Consider the following 15,168-nt stretch of genomic DNA (forward strand, 5'->3'; position numbering starts at 1 on the left):
CGCTACATTAACGACGTCTCCAGAGTAACTGAATGACGGTTCATATAGAAATCGCAGGTAAGCGCCTCATACAACAACGCCCCCTATAGTTCGTTGCGATCGCGAATAAAATGTCTTAATTCCTTTTGATAATGAAATATGATTATTTATAATTAGATTTGTTTACTAAATGACTCAGTCGTTGTTACTCCAGAGAAAGAAAACAATATTAATTTATAATCCAGTTAAATTGCCTGATACTTTTTACGTCTGCTCGACATTTTTTTCTCGTTTTTGAAGTTCAGTTTGAATAACTTTGTTTCATTATTTACAGTACCAAACCTAAATAATTATTATCTAATTATTTAAATAGTGATAATAATTGTGATGAAATAAATTGGTACTGCTTTTTTTCGGGGATTCTGAAAAATCGTCTAACTATAGTTGATGCCAGTGATGCTTAATTGCGATAATAAAAATTACTATACTGTGTCTTAGAGTGAAGCTACCCTCCCTAAAATGCACCATTCTTGTTTCCATAGCACCAGACGGTCTCAGACTTCGTGGCGGGAGGAGTTCTTAGCATAGACAAACCATACGACGACAGATCTTCTTAGTAAACAATCGTGGCCAAACGTTCTTATTTTGATATCAAAACATATTTTGATAATCAAAAGTCCGAATGCTTTTTTTTATTTAAAAAAAAGACATGTTCATCCAGAGAAAAGGAGCTTTTGTGTTTGTTTCTGTTAGTAATTAATTAAGCATTACTGAAGTCACTTTTGAGAGCCATTAATATTGTCTCTTAGTCTGTGAAAATCTAAGGTAAATAACATAAAATATTTAAGGTGATATCTTTTTTTATTGTGCGCACTCATTTATTTTCGACTAAGATTATTTTACTCTGTAGAAACTGTGGAGTAATGCCTATTCGAATGAGGTGTTGAAAATCTAAAGATTTTGTGTTATTTCATGCCATGTTGAGCATTTATGCACACTTTAAGGGATGTTGTTAAATCTAAACTCCAATAAGCTTACACCAAGCTTAAAAACATTTACTTTATTCATGATTTATTTTCACCAATTTTGGCGTAAGTTTAGAAATTGTCAAGCAACAACGGTAGATTGTTTGCAATTTAAGCACGAGGAGGTGAAGATTTGTTTTCGCCTGGTTCGATGATGAACATTCGGCAAGAGAAGTAAATTGCGCCACATTTATACTTTTAGAGCAATGTTACCCCTTAATTTTCATTAATTACTTACAATTCTTTTGCGACTTTAATTTCATTTCATTTTTTTCTTATTTACTTTAAAAAGGATTTTTTATTCTCCTATTAATGACTGACAATATTCAATATCTAGGGCCCGTGCTAAGTATTCGCCACCTCATCAAATTGTAAATTTGGCGAATAAAATTGTTTTTGGCGAAAATATTGGCGAATGATTTTTTTTCCATTGGAAAGAAAAAAATATATTTAATTCCATCCTAAAAATAAATTTTTCAAAACAAATCAGTATTTTTTATTCGATTACAGTAATTTTCTGTAGATGCGCCGCATAACCATAGAATTAGGTCCAAATAATATAAGCCTGAAACAAACTACTGTAAAATAGTTTTCTATGGGAGTAAAGAAAATTAATCATTAAAAATTATCAAGATATACGTTTGGCGAAGACTTTCTAAAATTTGCGACGACTTTTGATATTTGTCTAATTTACTGGCTAAATAATTTGAAATCCTTAGCACGGAGCCTGAATAGTCAAATATTACTTCGTACTAATCAATAGTTTATCACATCATCCAATCCTTAGGGCCGATACCCGTGTTTTCATTTCAATGTTCAAATTACAAACAAACATTTTACTATATTATTTTCCGGCACCAATATCTTCATCATCCCAATTAAGCAATAATTTATTTTTTATCCAATTTTTTTTTTATCCTCATCCTATTTTTAATCCTACATTAATGATTCTAACTTAATATTGTATCGTAAAAATAACTTTACAACAGACTCTTATGTGTATCATAACTTATAGTTATTGTAAGTTTTAGCTTTAGTAAATGACAAAAATGGTGGCGGCTACGTAACGCCTCTACTTTGTAGTAAAAAATCTAAATCCAAGAGTTACGCATGAGTTACATTAGTAAAGATACCAGGAGTTACATTTCACTCCATAAAGTAATTGCCACCATTCACTATCACAACGCTCGTAAGCGCCATCTGGGGAGAAGACCAGTTCCATGTCTTGACCCTCCCCCCTTCTCTTTCCTCCGCTTCTCAGTTGTATAGGAATGTACTACGATATTTTCGCATTTCTCAATATTTTTCCCCTTTACTTCTCAAAAATTTTTTTTTTTCAAAATTTCTTCGAAGTTTTATTTAAGAACTATGTAATTTTTAATTCCATATAGTTTCCTAACTTAAAAAGTTTTTAATCTATTTAAAAATCAAGACAGAAACTAACATACTTTCTACTCCTATGACTCTCCACACGCTAATGGGGAATTGTTGCAATATAGGTAGAGAGTTTTACACTAAGCCACCTGTAGCCCATTTCAATCGCCAAATTTTGGTGTTGAGATATTTTCGGTATGCACAATAATTGAAAAAAAAATGCACAAATTAGATCATAAAATTTATACATTTATTTAACAATAATACATAAATTATTTATACAGTAACACACATAGATGTGCATTAAAAATGTCTCTTGAGAACAAATAATCTCTTCGATATCAGATGAACAAATATAAATTAATATATCAACTTGCGCAGTAATTAGCATCCATAAAAATACAATATTATTAATAGATAGTTTCGTTTGGGAACCATCCGGCACTGTTGAATTAGAACCAGGATAAAATAAATATATTTATATTTACAGATAAATATTGAGTTTATCCAAAACATTTAGAATAAAAAGCTCTTAGCCAGTGTGTCGTAACTTTTTATCTTATATTAATTAAAGTCTTCAAAACCGAAACGAGTTACAAAGCTATGACAATCTTTCATGACTTTTAATCGATTTCGAATTTTAAAAATGTATCCTCATAAAATTTGTGTCTTCTACCGATTGAAATTTTTTTCACATCTAAACGAACTATCAAATTATAAAATGTATTCTCATAAAATTGATACTTTTTTTAAAAAAATTACTTTATTCATACGAAAAATTTAAATTAGCATTTCAAGATTGTGCAGTTTGTTTCATAAAATTTAGAAAAGTAGCATGAAATTGAGTTTCAATTATCATTGTTTTCACTTATTCAAATTAATTAAATTTATAAACTCAGTTTATTATATTTTATTTCAAAATTGCGTTTAATTTTTTAATATTTTGAAATTTATATACTTTTTATAATTTATGTATCTGCTTTAAAAATAATAATGATAAAAACTGTATATGTTTGGTTTAATTAAAATTAAAAGTTTTTGTTTATGTAAGACTGTAAGTTTTGTGAGTAAGAAAATAAAAAACATACTATTACTATTCTTTAACTTATTTTTAATGTTATTCCTTTAAAAATTTTGAAAACGTCTCTAAACCAGAAGAGATATTTTGAAAGAAAAAAAAATACCGTCAACTTATTTCTTTTTAGAATCAAAATATTACAACCACGATGATAGTTTTATAATTTAATTTCTTCAAATTGAATCTTTTAAAAACATAAAGTAAAAAATTAAGTAATTTAGTCGATTCACTAAATGATCCGTGTTTTCTTTATACTATTAAGACAATTAACAGACTATATATATATATATATATATATATATATATATATATATATAATATAACCTAATTTTATCAATAAATTCTTTACTGAAAGCAATTTATTTTATTTCTATTTATTTTTATAATTTAATATTATTGATTGAAGAAATTTCAGAAACATTTATCAAAACTTCACAGCATTCATTTCGATTTGATTTCATATAGTCAAAAATATATCAATATTTACAGCATTTTAAGAAGGTTTACCTATGAAAACAAATATCTACAAAAGGATATCTACAGGAAAAAAACACACAAGAAATGAAATATTCAAGTGATACACACTTATGATGCTATTCTCTGACCACACATTATTTAACCATAAAATGCATTTGCAAAATTGCTTACCTTTGAATTTAATGCATTAATCTATTCAAATTTTAATCTATACTCTGTTGCAAGTTAAGAAAAAACCATTAACCCTACAGAGAGAGTCTGTTTGCAGATAAGTGCTCGCCAAATGGATGTCAGGCTCCCGGCGTGAACGCGTATCAACATCGTCAACTCTTGAAATGCCGTTGTATAGCCTACAGTTTGTTTGCATTCTTATTAACAATAAACAATTAACAAGAAATACGAATTAATACAAATGTAATCTAAAAATCGTAACAAATACTCGTCTTTCTGTTCGCATTTAAAGAAACTGAAGTAAAAAAATAATAAATGTTGTTCCTTGCTGACGATTTTCTTCTACAGCGTGTAAATTTTTTTTTCTGCATTTGATTCTCTCATTCTCTTCTGCTTTTCTGCATTTGATTCGTAAGAGCATGTCAGCATAAGACACGTCATTTTCAGTGGTCCAATCAAATACAATGCTCTTGAAACGTCATATAGTTGTTTCTTTTTCAAGAGCTAACTAGTCGTTGTTTATAGAAATATGTCGCCTAGTCTAGAATTCCAGTAAAATTATGAAAGTATAATCTTTTTTTAATAATTCTATGATATATATCGTAAAAAATAGCATGAATTTAATTTCTATCTGATGTGTTTAACTTTTAAAAGCTGTTATATTATTTTGAAGGCATATCTGTGTAGTTTGATAACGAAATAAAACGGAACTATATGCAGTCGCGGACGATTACTTAAATCCTGTATTGCAAATGGTCCTTTTTTTTTAACTTGCAACAGTTTATATACATTCTAACTTTTATCCACCTTTATTAGGTTATCCTTTTCTACTTCACCCTCTTATAATGAGAAACTTATTAATGTTAGTCTCATCAATCAAAAATAAAAGATGACAGATTGAGCTTAAATTTTTGGCCAGAGTTTAAAGAGAACGATTTAAGAAAAATTACTCAATATCAATATCTTATATGTTAGTTTTAAAGAAATTCTATAAACCTGGGTGTTTAACAAAGAGAACTCAGATCTAATGTAAACTTGATATATAGCTAAGATGTTAGCAACAGGGCAAACGCATTTAGCAAACTTAGTGTATTGGGAAGAACTTGGCAACTATATAAACGCTTTTGTCAGAAAAAATAATATTTTCAAAGCATTTTTCCATAATACAGTCCTTAAAATTATTTAAAAAAATATTTCTTAACTATACATTGTAGAAGTTAATTTAAAGTCATTTAAGGGGCCTCATAACATAACTATATAAACTTTTATTAGGCAAAATTTTTTAACAAAACAAATAAGACCGAGATAGGCTTTTTTTTATAAAATTATTATTTTATTATTTGCGTTAGTTTTGAATTTGCGCTTTTGAATTGCTGTGTGCAAAACATTACAAAAAATTTGTAATGTTTTGCACACAATATTATGAATCTTGTTGAAAAAAATTTTTAATGTTTTTTGTGCAAATATTCTAATAAAAGTACATTTAAAGTTAAATTTCGATCAGAAATTGTTAGAATACTTAGACTGAAATGTACTTTGTATGAGAAAAATATTTTAAAATCATTTAAAAAAAAGAATTTAAGAGAAATGCATGCACACCAGCGAAAACCATAATAATAAATTTATATTTTTAGGTTACATAAAACAATAATAACTTGTGTATTCTACGTACTAAAAAATGAAATAGTAAAATAAACCAATAGTAAATGTGTGTAGATTTAGGTGAAAATAACCAAAGAGCTTTGCTCTCTTAAAAGATATTACAGTTTGTTGTTGAAATAAATTTCATGTGTTTACAAAAAGTTCCAGTATGAAAATTTCATACGTTTACAAAAATATTTCCTACCATGAATCAAAACTTCGTGTTGACGAAAAAGTGCATGAATCAAAATTCGTATGTTTACGAAAAAATTTAAATAAATATTAATAAAAAAATTGAGTTTTTCGAGTGTGCTCATCAAAATTTCATTTCACGAAAAGTGTTAGTATGTTAATAAATACAGAGGCTCCTTAACGACTTTTTCACACAGGTTTATTTCTGTTGTCAAAATATATAAAAAAAACAACACTAAACGTGATTTGTTTAATAGTGAAAATCTTTTAGCGTTTTAAATACACGTTTGTATTAAACTCTTATATAAACTGTTTCTATCAGTCAACATATGCATATACTTCACAACGCTAACACGTGACTAGTTTCACTCATCTTTATAATAATAACTCTACCAATATTTAAATACTCTATCATATAGGAGCGTTTCACAATCTAGTAAATATTATCAACAAGCATTAAATTTTAATCATCATATATCAACATTTATACTTAACATTTAAATGTTTACTTTACTCGGAAAAGCAACGAAGTCTACAGCATAAATCCAAAAAATATTAATTTCTCTCTAAAATACTCGTTTTTAAAAATATATAACTTAAAAGCTTTTTTTTTATTATTTTATAAATACACCAAAGTACAAAACCACCCTATTAGCTGTAAAATAGTAGCAGCTATAGCTATGAAAGTGACGTCTATCTTATATAGGCATAAAGAGGCTATCTGTGATACAAGGTTGAAACCTTTACAGCACGTCCTGGCGGAATTCTACGGAGTCGATGTTCTAATCTCGAAAATAATTCCAGATAGGAGAAAAAAATAAATAGCACAGTTGTTGAGCACTATTTGTTTAGTAACAATACAAACTATACGTTTTGTCAATCGAATAGGAATCTCAAAGTTGCAAGATTAACCCACTCTCCACAATTTTCCCCTTACCGTTACCATAGTTTGGGTCTTGCTTTTTTCTCACAGCTATACGTTTCAGTAAGAATTTATATATAAGCTTGAATTAAGAATAAGCTTGTGTGGAGAAAAAGCAAAATTTGCTGAAAACTAAGGTAACGAACAGAATAAAAGTGTGGACAGTGAGGAAAATGTGTAACCTCAAGACATTTATTCTAATTAGAAAGAGCATAATTAATGATATTCTACAACTAATCAATCTGAAACAATGATGGGTAAACTACTTTTCGTTTTTTTTCTATCTCGTAACGTTTTATAAGTAGAAACACGAACATCACCGTTTCCGATCAGGTTCTATGCGTGAAACTGCACCATTTTTTTTTTGTTTTTTTTTTTTTTTTTGTTTTTTTTTTTTGCTTTTGCGCACCAGCCACTTTACTATACCTAGACACCACTTTTATGACTATTACTGAAGCATTTTAAAGTTAAAAGGGTGACTCAAGTAGGCATTAGTCAGACTCAAGTAGACATTTTGTAAGAAACAAATATTTTTAATCTAAAATTTTTTTAAATTTTTTTTTACTATTTTCTTACACTCTTGATTGAACTGTTTCAAAGTTGCATTTTATAAATATATTTACAAGTTCGAAAATACGCAAATACTTATTGCTTTGTGTTAATTCAATAATATATTATTTTTTGAGTAAAATATTTGTTTACAAAATTATTTAAAATGTAAAATATATTTTATTGATACTTTTTTTGTTTTTATACAACTCTTTCACTTGCACCAGTCATTCTCAGCAGTTCGCAATCGATGTAGTGAAGTAGATCAATGTAATGTAAAAGTAGTCAATCGATAACTTAAATAGTTCGTGCAGTTCTTAAAAATTAACTGTTGGGAAAAAAAATGACACACAATAAAGTCATTAGGAAATCAGTTTTACTTAAAGAAATAAATGACTGTAAAAATCTTGCTCAGTTTATTTCATTGTTTTCGTTTTTATTGCTTTTAGTTTGTATTATTATTACTTTCACGCTTTTGCTTCATCAGAAAGAAAAACATGAACTATTTTGAGTTCAAACAATTTCATAATCTCAGGATATGAACTCCAATAAGTTAAACAGTAATATTTAGGATAATATCGATAAATTATAGTAATTTACACTGTTTTAAAATGAGTGTTATACATGCGAAGTGTTCCATAATAACCTTCCGTAATATATATTTTTAGTATCCTTGTAAAAAATGAGTTAAGAGATGTGTAGAAGCACTAGGTCTCACAAATTAATATTAAAGCGAGGAAGAACAAAATACTTTCGCAAAATCTGACGAATCACTACTGAGGAAGACGGGGCAAAAATGATCAAAATAAATTTGATTCCTTCATAGCATTTGAAAATGTTAATCATTTTCTTTTTATTGTAATTTAGCATGCGTTAACATTTTAAAACCTGCTTCCACAATAATGATCCATCATATTTCGATAGCGTTATTGCTTTTTGCCTAAATATTAAGTTGCGAGCCCTATTGTGTCTTCTCCATTTTCGACAACAATTTTAAAACTATATATTAAGTGTAGGACAAAATAGAACACCACGTATATACATTTAAAAAAAAATCTAGTTAAAAAACATTTAAATAGACATAAAAAATAAATTTAATGTGTTTTTGCGACATTTTATGTATTAGTTAACTATGACGTCCGGCTACATGGCAATTAAAACATTGCCTCTACCAATTGCCACTTTTCTTCGTCGAAAATACACATTTCATTATAATTATTAATAGTCGTGGAACTGTTATGAATATTTAAAATATTTTTAAAATTAATTTATTTACATATTTTTTCCTTTTAGAAATGGACTTCGTAGAGTTTACCATATTCCATTATTACTATCAACAGTTCTTTTAAAAAAAAATCGCTTATAATTTTCAATTTTTGGAAAACAGATCACATGTTTTAAAAAGTGACCACGGTTAAAAATGCCTCAACTGACCACTGGCCAATTTTAATATTGCTTCAAACAATTGTAGCATGTACTTACAAAATAACACTCAATGTAATAACTCTGTCGTATGTGTTTAAAGTTTTTTATATTGTTCTTTAACAAGCATGTTATGGAAAGTGAAATACACACAAAAAAATTAAAACCACGAAAAAATTTTTTTAGGACGGAGTGCAAAAACTAGTGAAATGACGTAATAAAATATCACTGAATATAAACTGAAATACAATAATTTATTTTTAACATATTTTAAGTTGTATGCGTCATTCTTGCGTCCCTTCCTTTCTTGAAAACATTACCGCAGTACAAAAGCAAAATATCATCTAGAAAAATTTTATTCCATGAAGTTTTTGAAGCTATATATTAAATTACTTTCCCTAACTTATCATTCATACAGTTGCTAATCAAACTAATTAGGTTATTTTATGGTGGTCTAACTAAATTAATTGAAGGCACAGATTCAGAGTATTGATGTATTGCATGGTACTAAAAATTTTAGTAATTGAAAGAACAAAAGCGCTCGCTTTCAGGTTACATTTCATACTTGAGAATTCCAAAATGTTCCTTTAAAATGTTTTCATTATCTGAATCATTTTGTCCTCGTCTTCTGGGTATTTCGTTGTTGCTGGTAGCCTCCGTAAATGGTCATCCGCCGAGGATTGCTTGAACACACTGAAATAAAATAAATGATTGCTATATTTATCTTAATTTTTATTAAATTAATAAATACAGAAAGCATAAGCTCAACATCAATTACCGGAAGTATAGCACAAAAGTTTCTATGTTTTAACTACCACATAAAAGGACGCTATACTATAGCATAAACTTCTCTTAGAAAATTCTGTTTTATTTCCATTGAAATTTTAGAATTTAAAGTTTAGAAAAAAGTGAGTTAAGGAAAACTTTGATCAAACCATGAAGTTTCAATTGCTAAATAAAATATTTGCAAAATATCAAAATGCAAACAAATTATTGCAGGATTGCTCTTCCCCTCTGTGTAATCCTGCAATAATTTGCTTGCCTTTTGGTACTTTGAGCATTTTTAAAAGGATTCAAATGTATTTCGAAAAAAAAAATTATTGCAAGATTAATCTTCCCTTTTGCGAAATCCAGAAATAATTTGTTTGCCTTTTGGTATTTTGAAAACTTTTTTTATAGCTTTTTTAACCGTCGTAGAACAGCCGACACAATTTTTGGGTTTTCGACTGATTATGCTCAGCTGCGTAATCTTGTAATTTTGAACCCAATCCAGAAGACAAGGGAACTCCTGGATCGCGTATTAGGAGAAATTTGCCTTCATGAAAGACTTTTTGATGGCATTTGCGTTACATGCAGAGGGAAACCACGAAAATCTAACCCGGTTAGTCTGAAAGCAAAGAGACTCTAACCCATGATCCGTCTACCACTGAGGATATTTTACGTCAGCACTGTGGTCGGTGCAAGACGGATGCGGAATTTGCATTGACCAACCTTCGCTGGTACTCGAACACTGTTCAGCTCATTGGAAGGCGAATCCTCTATTCCCTGAGCCATAAGGGCTCAGGAAGCCGAATCTGTCGGTTAAAAAAAGCCATGTTAATATAAAGAAATGTTTCTGTTGTCCAATTTCATAACTTAAAAACTCCTCGTGTAGTAAAATGGTGACTGATGCACGTTGAATCTGTCGAGTCGCAAAGTCCTCCATGAGAAATTTGCCTTCATGGAGGGCTTTTTGAAGGAAGTAACCAGCATTTGCTTTACATGGAGATGAAGACCACGAGAACCTCCCACGGTTAGCCTGACGGCAAGGTTTATTTTGAAAACTTGGAATAGCCTAGTTACCTTATGTAGCTTTACTTTATTAGAAATGAATAAAAAATTTAGGATAATTTTGCAATCTCTTTTTTGAGCGCAAGGAGTGAATGAACCTTCCACTAAACACCATACTAACAATTTTTCAATTCAATCTTTTTATTTAATTAGTTTAAATCTTTTGTATTAAATTTTTTTATGTAAAATATACTTCACGCAGCTGCCGAACTAAATCAAACATTGCACTGTTTATTACGCCTACATACTGTAGAATGTTAAAATATATAATTGCCAAAACGAAACTGGTTGCTGCTTTTTTTTTTCAACAAAGAACTTGAAATAACTTCAGAAGATCACTTGAGTTTCTAAAAATAATCTGACTTCAGTTCGTAAATTCTCTTTCTCAGCGTGAGATACTATTTATTTTAGAACGCTGGGATACTTTTTTTTTTGTTTCTTTCCGTTAAAACGACGCCAAATATTTTGGTAGCTTGGTGGTTAAAGAGTTGATGACGACACCTGTTTTGAAAAATAATTTAGGAATTATCTCCTGTCTCACGTACACAATATTTATATCAATATCTATTTCGTATGAAAAATGTATATTCTAACCTCAACCTTCAACCTGAGTCAAATATTTTTAGTGCGAATGTCGCTGGCTAACATCTTATTTCATAACCGGCATTAAATCGGCAACCTATTTATTTTTGGATTCAAGTCTATCAATGTTTCACTCCGGATCTTTGTAATTTTGAACCCAACCCAGAAGACAAGGAAGCGCCCGAATTAGGCATTGAGACAAACTAGTTTTCGTGGAGGACTATTTGATGGAACTAACACAGATTTGCGTTACATGGATAGGAAAACCACGAAGACCTCCCACGGTTAGACCGTCGCCAAAAGGATTTTTGGATATTTCACGTCACTGAGAATATTTTACGTCATCATTGTGGTCAGTCTGAGCCGGGAACGGATATCAAACAGAGAACAAATATCCTGAGAGAACAAATAAATATCCTTAAAATTTTGAAGTTAAACTGTAACTGAAAACTTAACTGTTAACTGTAACTGTTAAAATTTGTAGTTAAACTGTAACTGAATTAACTTTTTTCTATTATGTGTTTTAATGATAATTGTGTGCGTGACAAAATTTTGTTTGACTCTTATTTTGATCAAAAAGATGAGAAAATGGAAAAACAAGTAACTATAAATCAGCTGATTACTATTGTTTTTTTTTATTTTGACTAAAATGTGTGATATTGAGCCGCGATGGCTTAGGGTATAGAGCGTTCGCCTTCCAATGCGGCGAACTGGGTTCGAATCCCAGGTCGATGCGAATTCCGCATCCGGCTTGCAACGACCGCAGAGCTGCCATGTAATATCCTCAGTGGTTGACGGATCATGGGTTAGAGGCCCCTTGCCGTCAGGCTAACCATGGGAGGTTCTCGTGGTCTTCCTCTCCATGTAACGCAAATGCGGGTTAGCTCATCACCTCCTAGAAAGAACAGACCTCAGCACGGGTTACCATAAATATCCCTTAGTAGTCCAAACATAATAACATATTTTGTATTTCCAACCACTGCGCAGTTTAGTACCCCTTTCGTCTACTGCGCAGTTAACTGCGTCACATCGGACTACTAAATTGATCCGTGCTGAGGCCTTTCTACTTCTAGGAGGTGTTGGTTAGCTCCATCAAAAAGTCCTCCATGAAGGCAAATTTCTCCCAATACTCGATCCAGGAGTTCCCTTGTCTTCTGGATTGGGTTCAAAATTTCAAGGCTACGGAGTTGAACATTAATAGTCTTAAACCCATAATAATGGGTCGGCTCTTCAAAGACAGTTACAAAATATAAAATAAAATTTGTGATATTACACCTCTTGCTATATCCTCTTCCTTTCCCTTGCCACAAACTGTTAAAATATTACGAACCCTCTCTCCCCGCCAAGTGTGATATAAGTTTCAGCACATATAGTCCAAGCACAATAGTTATATAATCCATATAGTTTCAGCACAAGTCCCATGCATAAAATCAAGCATATAATCAAGCCATATGCATAAAAGTGATTAGATTTAAATTAAAAAGTTTCTATAATACACAAAGTATAATACACAAAAAAAAATTCTATTTATTTTCTATAATGTACGAACTACATTACAAAATTAATAAAGAACGATTCTTTAAATTTCGGAATGATATAATCATTCATTAAAATATAGTCATCTATTTGCACAATGAGTTAAGACCTAGTTATATCTTCTACGTTTAAATGCTTTTTTTTTTACCAATTAAACTCTTGCTCCCACTTATTTCCAAGACAATTATTTATAATTAAAAGCTGGGGTTTCGAAATGGATTTCATTGCTTCAATTCATAATTGATTTTAGCGGAACAATAGATTCTAAATAATGTTGAAACGCAATTAATTCCACGAAAGCATCTAAGAATAACAAAGAGTACGATGGCAACATTATGATCATAAATAAAATAAGTTCCATTTGAAATTCAATAAATTCATTTGCACGACAGTAGTTAAGACTGGATTGTGTACATGTTTATTAAAAGTGTGATTAAACAATGCATTAAATGTTAGTATTTATTAAAAAGTGTAATAAATACACAGTCGAACCCCGCTATAATGAATCTGGGATATAGTGAGCATTCGGTTGAAATGTAATTTTTAGGTGGTCCTTTCTGAACTTCCATTTAACTAATTTTACAGGTAAAGGTAATACGCTCTCCTTAACAGTGGGGCTCTCACCAACGTAGCGACCATTTTAGCGATCTTGGTGGCAAAAAATTTATCTACCTTCCCGAAGTTTCGAGGCTCTAAATGCATAACCAAGTGGAATATACAAGAATTCTAAAGGAGTCGCGATGGCTCAGGGGATAGAGCGTTCGCCTTCCAATGAGGTGAACCAGGTTAGAATCCCAGCTATGGCTGTTCGATACGAACCCGCATCCGGTTTGCACTGACGACAGTGCTGACGCGAAATATTCTCAGTAGTAGACGGATCATGGGTTAGAATCCCTTTGCAGTCTGGTCAACCGTGGGAGGTTCTCGTGATCTTGATCTCCATGTAACGCAAATGAGGGTTAGTTCCGTTAAAAAGTCCTCCAGGAAAGCAAATTTCTCCCAATACTTGATCCAGGAGTTCCCTTGTCTTCTGGATTGGGTTCACAATCACAAGGCTACGAAGTTGAACATATAGTAATCTCAAACCCAGAAATTGTGTCTGCTGTTCAACGACGGTAATAAAAAAAAAAGAATTCTAAAGAACTTAACGGCTTTTTCCCTACAAAATCGGTACGTGATGGACATTTTTGTTCTTGTTATATGAATCAAGCGAATTTTATTTTTACAAAAGCATGAAGAATTAAATTAATTGTTTAATTTAAATGCTTGTTTTTTTTTCAATATTTTTTTGGAAATTAAATGTTTTCATTTAAAGAACTTTGCGGTTATCAGGAAAATATTTTAGCTCTACTATTTCTAGAAACTAAATTTTAAAAAAAGATTTCGCTATTTTAAAAATATCGAAATCACAATTGACAACAATAAACTTATTCAATTTCATCATATGACAATATTTTTAAAAAGCAAAGGACAGAATACGGCATAACAATTTTTTTAATAGAGATACCCGGCCATCGTCGACAATAAAAAGTCCATTTTATGAAACTGATAAGACTCGTAAAACTGATAAGACTATAAAATTAGATATTTCTGGAATTTTATCAAGTTACGCAAAAGCTATAATTTTCATATATTATGTAAGATATTAACTAATAAATTGAACCCACCAGCTAGTTATCAGGTATAATTTCTAAACCATACGTAATCAGGATAAATATATTCTGATTCATCTATTTTTAGAATTTCTTGGATGGAGCAGGAATTTTTTTGTCATTCAATAGTGGTCCATCATTGATCACAGACTCAATAGTGATAAGAATAATAAAACATTGACTGTAGACCAGAGGTCGCCAAAGTGGTCTATATAGACCCCCAGGGGTCTATTTAGCATAAGCGGGGGTCGATCTGAGCCAGGGGGTCGAATGGGGGTCGATTGGTCGAAGGATTATCAGTATTTTTCAGATATGTGACAATTAGAAATAAAAGAAGAAGACTTGGAAATATATACAGGTAATCTTCAAAAATTGAGCGACGATTTTAAACTGCGTTTTGTTGATTTGGAAAACATTGACATCACTGATTGGATTATTGTGCCATTTTCTGCTCAAATTGAAAACGTGGACATCAACCTGCAAGATGAGCTTGCTGAATTATTATGGGGATTTGAAGCAAAGACGCTTTTTAAAAATTTAACAATAAGCAAATTTTGGACAAATATAAATATAATGCAAAAATATGTAAGACTTTACGAAATAGCTCAGCCATTTATGATAGCATTTCCAAGTTCCTATATGGTTGAAGCCGGTTTCAGTCACGTAAATTCAATCTTAACTAAGAACAGAAATAAATTAATTGTGGAGTTTCGAGGGGATTTAAGATTAAAATTGGCC

At 30.6% G+C, this 15,168-nt stretch overlaps 1 protein-coding gene across 3 annotated transcripts in view; it reads right to left on the reverse strand.

Moving 5' to 3' along the window:
- Positions 1 to 7,269: 7,269 nt before the first annotated feature.
- Positions 7,270 to 15,168, reverse strand: part of LOC107443975 (glycogen-binding subunit 76A) — a 71,356-nt gene continuing 63,457 nt past the window's right edge. For 2 of the 3 annotated variants that reach the window (XM_087150210.1, XM_043041350.3), the window contains exon 3: positions 7,842 to 9,523. The gene's annotated coding sequence lies outside the window, so the exon portion shown is untranslated. Of the gene's footprint in view, positions 9,524 to 15,168 lie in introns of all 3 variants that reach the window. The other variant, XM_016058007.5, reaches the window with a different exon arrangement.

The sequence above is a fragment of the Parasteatoda tepidariorum genome, chromosome 1 (assembly GCF_982258835.1).
Source record: "Parasteatoda tepidariorum strain Cologne lab strain chromosome 1, Ptep-v5.0, whole genome shotgun sequence".
Taxonomy (NCBI): domain Eukaryota; kingdom Metazoa; phylum Arthropoda; class Arachnida; order Araneae; family Theridiidae; genus Parasteatoda; species Parasteatoda tepidariorum.